Below are 7179 nucleotides of genomic sequence, written 5' to 3' on the forward strand. Positions count from 1 at the left end.
AGAAGGATGTTAAGAGGGCGAGTAGCCGCATCGACCATGGCATTCCCGAGAGCTAATGGTCCGGGAAGGGAAGTGTGCACGCGAATGTGGGCAGCGAAGAACGGTGCAGTCCTGTTTAGAATGAGTGTGCGGAGCTCTAGGAAAAGAGCATGGGCTTTAGAGTATTCCCTAATTGGGCCCGAAATTTCCAACACTTGTAAGGCGTTGATGACATAATGCAAGTTAGAGAGCAGATTGAAAGGTTGTGGGTACTGTTTAAACACTTCTATGATGATTTTTAGCTCTGTTAGTTGAGGTTGATCAGGCGCGAATTGGACAGCTACCGGTTGGTGACCTTGCACAAGGTAGGCACCAACGCCTGTTTTTGACCCATCAGTGAATATGGTAAGTGCGTGAGGAATGGGTTTTGATGATGTGAGCTTCAGGAAGATTACTGGGTGTTCTTTCACAAAATGCAAGATGGGGTTATTGGGGTATTGGTTATCTATAGATCCTTCATAGGTGCACCTGAGGATAGTCCAGGAGTTTACACAGGACAACAGTATTTTGATCTGTTGTCAGGTATAGGGAACCTTAATGGAGTGAGGTGGGTGACCGAAGTGTTGCATACATAGTTTAGCACCTAGTAGCGATAGATCCGCCACCATTTCTGGATAATAGCTGATGTTTTTGGCTGGTGCCATTCTTGGGTGGATCCATAATAATGGTTGCTGTTGCATAAGTAAAGCAGTGGGTTGAGAAGCAGATTGTAGAATGCACAGCAAAATTTGGACTCCCGGGGCAGCCCTCTGATGGGTAGCCTTCTGAAGGGCTCGCTCCACTGAGCCAATGGATTCTCGAGCCTCAGGGGTCAGAAGTCTGGGTGACAACAGATTATTATCCCCTTTCAGCAGATCATACAAGGCTCACAGTTCACTATTGGGTATGTTCAGAAAGAATCTGAGCCAATTAATATCTCCCACGAATTTTTGCAAATCATTAAGTGTTTTTATCTGATCAGTTCTAAGATGTATTTTTTGGGGGGATATATGGTCCAGATGGATAACTGTGCCCAAAAAGGATTGAATTGTACCCTTTTGAATCTTTTCTGGGGCCATGACTAATCCATGCCACCTTAGGGCTTGTGTCATGGTGATGAATGCTGCATCTAATTCAGCTTGTGACCTATGGGTAAGGAGGATGTCGTCCATATAATGAACACATTTGACATGTGGGTGTTTTTTCTTAATGGGTTCTAAAGCCTTATCCACAAATAACTGACACATGGTGGGGCTATTTTTCATTCCTTGGGGTAGGACTGTCCACTCATATCTCATATCTATGCCCTCTTGGTTTACTGTGGGCAGGGTAATCGCAAATCTGTGGGTGTCCTCTGGATGTAGTGGGATGGAGAAAAAACAATCTTTAATATCAATAACAATAGTAGGCCAGTCTTGTGGTAGGGCTGTCAATAATGGTAAGCCCTGTTGTACTGGGCCCATTATCTGCATTTGAGCGTTTATGGCTCTTAAATCATGTAGGAGCCACCATTGGCCTGACCTTTTCTTTATTACAAAAATGGGAGTATTCCAGGGTGACGTTGAGGGTTGGATATGGCCTAACTTTAATTGCTCTTGAATAAGTTTGGATGCGGCTTCTGCTTTGTCTTGTGGTAGGGGCCACTGATTTATCCAAATGGGGTCATTAGAGACCCATGTCAATTTGAGAGGGGCAGAAGCCAAGCAAGTGACCCCCACTAAAAACCCAAACCTTGCCTCTGAGCACGTGGTTGTGCCTGGATGGGGAAAGGCCTTCCTTACAGGTCTTTGCCTAATCCTTTGCCTGGTTCATACCCTTGATTTTTAAGAATTCTCCTTGCTGTGTGAGAATATTCATTGCACAAGGTCAAGTCTAGGGCAGAGAGCACTTCTCTCCCCCATAGGGTAACTGGAAGCTGGAGAACAGAGTATGAATTCTCCTGAGTGTCCCTCATTGTCCTCCCATCCAATTATCTGACTACTAATTTTAGGCGCATGAACCAATCCCAAGCCTTGCAGTGTTTGTTGTGCCGTCTGGGTAGGCCAGGTTAGTGGCCAGTCCTTTTCAGCTATAATAGAGCGGTCTGCTCCTGTGTCTAGCAGTCCGGATATTTTTTGCCCATTGAGTGACAACGTTAGCATGGGGCGCTCATCCAATCTAAGAACGAGGGCAGCAAAGGCTGGATCTGATGATCCAAATCCTCTGTCTCCTCTAATACCAGACAATGATGGATAGTCCCCATGACGGCTGGGTAAAACTAGCATCTGAGCGATGTGGTCTCCTGCCCCTAAGGCTACTGGGCCTTTAGGAGCCTGCATCATCACCTTTATTTTTCCTGTGTAATCAGAATCTACAACACCCGGTAAGACCTGTATTCCTTTCATGGAGAGGGATGATCGACCAATTATCAACCCTACTGTGCCTTCCGGTAAGGGGCCGGACATATCTGTCTCTATGGCCTGTATCCCCATTTTTGGGGTTAATATGAGTCCAGTGGTGGCACAGAGGTCAAGTCCCCCTGAACCCAGAGAGGCTCTCCTCGGTTCTGACCTGCCCATGTTGGTGTCATTGGCAGTGTCTGGTCTACCATATATTCTCTGGCTGGGTAGAAGCGGGAGCCCACCCCCTGCGGGGCCCCCCAATCCCGTTTTTTGGCCTTTCTGGGTTACGGCCCTTACCCGTGAGGGGCAGCCCATTTACATCAAAGGTGGAGTGGCACTCCGCGGAGGAGTGATTTCCCTTTTTACATCTGGGGCACTTTCGGTCTTCAGGAGGGGGCGTTGTTCTCTTCCGGGTCCCCAAAATGGGCAGTCTCTTTTTATGTGTCCCTGTCTGCCGCATTTGAAGCAGCCTTCTTTCGGGCGGGCGCCATTTTGTGGCGCCGCTCTGCCTCCCTGACCTTCTTTAGTTAGCTTCATTAACATGGCCACCAAACCTGAGTTGGTTAATGGCCCCCCGATCTCCCAACAGAGTTTCATCCATGCCTCAAGGGGCCTATTTTTGTATGGACTAATGGCAGAGTGACATTCTTTAGTACATTGCTCAAAAATGAGCTACTTAATGAGCGGCATGGCTGTCTCAGCGTCCCCAAAAATTCTCCCTGCCACCTCCATCATGCAGGCCACAAAATCTGAAAAAGGCTCGCTCAGGCCCTGCAAAATTTTTGTCAAGTGGCCTGAGACTTCTACCCTAGCCGAGACCCATTTCCATGCTTGTATGGCTATTCTATTTATCTGTGCATACACCTCTTGTGGAAATATCAGCTGGTTATTGAGATACTGCCCTTGTCCTAATAACATATCCGCGTTCCAGGTGGCCTGATTGTTCCGGGCATTAGCTTGGGCCTGTTCTGTGGCAAGTTCAACATTCCAGGCTTTCCAATCAAGATATTGGCCTGGGCTGAGCACCGCCTTGCACAAACTGGCCCAATCAGCAGGTGTCATGGCGTTTCCTGCCAGGGCTTCTACTAGGGACAGGGTATACGCCCCGCTAACACCGTACATGGTGCTGGCCTCCTTAAGGTGCTTTATCGCCTTCATATCTATAGGCAGGTGGGCTCTGTTTCCCTGAGCATCTACAGCAACCAGAAAAGCCTGGAGAAAACGGCCCAGGCCTCCTGGGTCCTCTCTTTTGACTTGATGCCAAAGGTCTTCCTGGAATGTCCCAGGGGACGTCTGGACCCGTTGCGGGCAGCTACATAGCTGATGGCAGGGTTTCGGGTAAGCATGATAATCTGGTGGGTCGGGAGGTAGAACCGTAGGTCTTATACAGGGCGGCCCTGGGATCCCGTACTCGCTTTCATTGACCCATTTACTCTGAGAAATCATGCGTTGCAGCTCATTTATGGCCTCAGAGTAGGGCCCTCTCGACTGCGTGTGTGTGACTTCCCCTCTTTTGGTGGTGTCTGCATCCGCCATTTTGTATACTTCTTCTTCCTCCCCCTCATTATCTGACGAGTCCTCTGTTTCTGGGTTGGGTGCGGTCACCTCGCCTGTGACACTGGGCTCACGAGATTGCTCACGGATGGATTCTGCCTGATGGTAACCAAGCGCCATGGCGCCAGCCCTTATATGGTCATGACAAGAGGCATCTGCGAGGCAGCTCCTCACTACTGCCCAAAGGGGTCTGACTCCTGGCTCCAGGAGGCCATTTTCTGCTGCAAAGTCAAGATCTCTCCCTAATTTATCCCAGCTGGGGATGGTAACGGACCCCGTGGGACCAAACCAAGGTGCTACCTTATCGACCTGATCGAGGAAGTTTTGAATTTGTTTTCGTTTCATTTGTAATCCCTTTTCTCTCAGTAAGTCGCTTAAAGCGACTGACAGCGGCTGAATAGCAGTGTTACCCATGTTAACGGGAATTTCAAGAGTTTCTTTTTATTTCTTTTTGTTTCCTTTTTCCTTTTTTTTTTTGTAACAGGGACAGCTTAGTCCCTGCACCCCTTTACAGCACCCCCAAAACCGGCCTCTTTACTGCCCCCCAAACTCTCTTTATGAGTTCCTCGACTCTTGCGACGTGTCCGCCCAAGGTTGCCCGATAGCCCCCGCTATCCGGCCCGGCAGCACCCGCTGCCTGTTGCGTAGCCCCTGCTACCAACGTTGAGCAGTTTAACCTGTCAGCCCCCGCCCGCTGCGTAGCCCCTGCTATCGGCACTTGACGGTTTTACCTGTTAACGTCTCTGTTCCATCGGAGAGAGAGAGACGGTCCCCGTACGGGCCACCAGTTGACCGGCACAGCCCCCCAATGAGACAGAGGATGCTCTTGTGGGTAACAGGTAACTGCCACTTTATTGAGGCAGGTTCTGGCTTATATATCTGACTGTGGCCAATCACAAGCTGCCTATCTGACTGTGGCCAATCACAAACTGCCACGGAGTAAACATCACTAGTTGCCGCGGAGAAGTTTATTTGGAGAGGGACATAATGCATTGCAGAAGCTGACGTGGCTCTTGGTCCTGGGCGGAGTATGTTGAGTGCCTGCGCCCGACAAACATTAAATCCAAGATTTCCATGCTCAGCATCTGAAGCAATCTGGTTACAAGCTTCAAAAGGCTTGGGTGATTCCACCCCCATGGCACTTCCAGAAATTTTAGCTCCTGCAGCTTTTCTCTTAAATCCTCTCTTAAATCCTCTCTTGCTTTTTGCAGCTTTCCTTGGATCATTCACGTTCCTGGCTATTCCAAACTTTTGGGGTCTCCACTGCACCTTTGGCTTCATACTTATATCTTCACAAATTGCCCTCTCATGGGCACACTGCTTGGCTTCCCAGGCCCTTTGCAATCAAGGTGGGAGCCATCTTACCCTCAGAATTCATGCATTTTCCTTGCACCTAAAATCAGCACCTTGTGGATGCCGCCAAGGTTTGCTGCTAGCTGAAGCAGTAGCCAGGCTTTCCTCTCTCTTGCCTGTAGGGGTCTGTTGCCTGGATCACAGGGCTCTGTTTACCTGATTGTGAGAAAAAGCTTCTCTACATTGCCGCCATTCTGGAACCTCATGTGGCCGCTGTCACCATTCTGGAACATGGCGCTCTGCAGCTTTTCCCTCTGAGCAAATTTTTTCACCTTTGCTGTGAGGCTGCACAGGGTGGGGACCCACTTCCTGGGATGCCCCAGGGCCATCTTTCTTATCTCTCTGTTTCTCTTCAGGACTCAAAATCTCAACTCTGTTTTTACAATCCACAGCCTTCCTGGAATTTTCCATCTGGCCAAACACAGTATTGGAAATTATCCTGCTGGGCTCTTTGCTCTTGATTCGAAATAAAGCTGGCTGAAAGGCCCCAACAATAACCATGACACAGCCTCAATGTTTGATTGCTTTTTAATTTCTTTTTCAAGATTAATCAGTCTGGGGCTGGGGATTTAGCTCAGCAGCATAAGCACCTGCCTTGCAAGCAGGCAAGTGAGTTCGATCCCTGGTACCAATAAAAATGAAAAAGACCAAAAAAAAAAAAAAAAAAGATTAATCAGTCCATTGCCCTTTGTCTCAGTCTCAGGAAAAGTCTCTGGGCATGAGCAAAATGCAGACAAACTTTCTGCCAAGCCATAACACACATCATGTGGAGTCCAACAACCAATGCAGTCCTTCTTCCCAGCAGAAATCTCCCAAGCCTGGTCTTTACCATGAGGCTTTCTATCGGCCTTCTGGTCTCTGGAGCTCTGACTAGAATCTCCTCTACAGAACAGCATAAGCTGCTCCAGCTCTATGCATCCAGGCGACATGTCCGAACCTTTCCAAAGTCTGCTCACAAGCCATTTCCAAAGCCTCTTGAAAAACATGGTCAGATATAGTCACAGCAAACGACCCCACTCCTCGGTACCAAATTCTTTCTTAGTTACTTTATGCTTGTTGCTGAGACAAAATACCTGATGCCCAAGCTGGGAAAGGAAAGGTTTATTTCTTACAGATTTTGGAGGTTTCAGTCCACACTCAGTTGGCTCCTAGGCAGGCAGGCATGGCTGGGCCACCTTTCATGGCGGCTGCAAACAGCAAACTGAAACCAGCAAAGAACAAGACATACCTTCTTCCTGCCATTACATCACATCCTGGCTCCACCCCTAAGTGGGTATAGCACTAGCACCATCAATCCAAGCACTACACAATAAACTATCACAAATAAACAATGCAAACTAATGAGGCCTGGGGGTCGCAAACATAAACCATGACAGATGGAGATCTGAGATTGCATTTTGCTTTTTTGTTTGATCACTGTATATTTGAAAATAATTTTTGTTGTGCTTACTCTGATGATCCTTGTGAATTTTTATACAAGGTAACTACATTACTAATATCAAGGGCTCTCTAGAAGAAGTCGGTTCTTCAGGGATGTCTTCAGTGTATATGAGATTATCGATCTGTGTCTGTCTCAAGATTGTATCATCCCAATTTATTAAGTGCGGGATGATGGAATCTGTTTGGCTTAGTCTCCAGTTCTTTTGTGTAGGGCTCTGTGGAGGTTATTACCCCCGTTTCCCAGTATTGCTACAGAGGGTGGAACATCTGACTACAACAGACATAAAATTCTAGGTGAAGTTGTGAAATTAGCAATAACTACAGCATCAAGGACAAATTGCTAGGTGCAAATTGTGGTAACTATAGATTTTTGTGCTTTAGAACTTAGGAGCAAAGTCTATAGCTATATAACAGAAACTGTCATCAATTCAGA

The sequence above is a fragment of the Cavia porcellus genome, unplaced genomic scaffold, assembly GCF_034190915.1.
Source record: "Cavia porcellus strain 051 isolate PalLab524CR breed Dunkin Hartley unplaced genomic scaffold, mCavPor4.1 scaffold_6, whole genome shotgun sequence".
Lineage (NCBI taxonomy): Eukaryota > Metazoa > Chordata > Mammalia > Rodentia > Caviidae > Cavia > Cavia porcellus.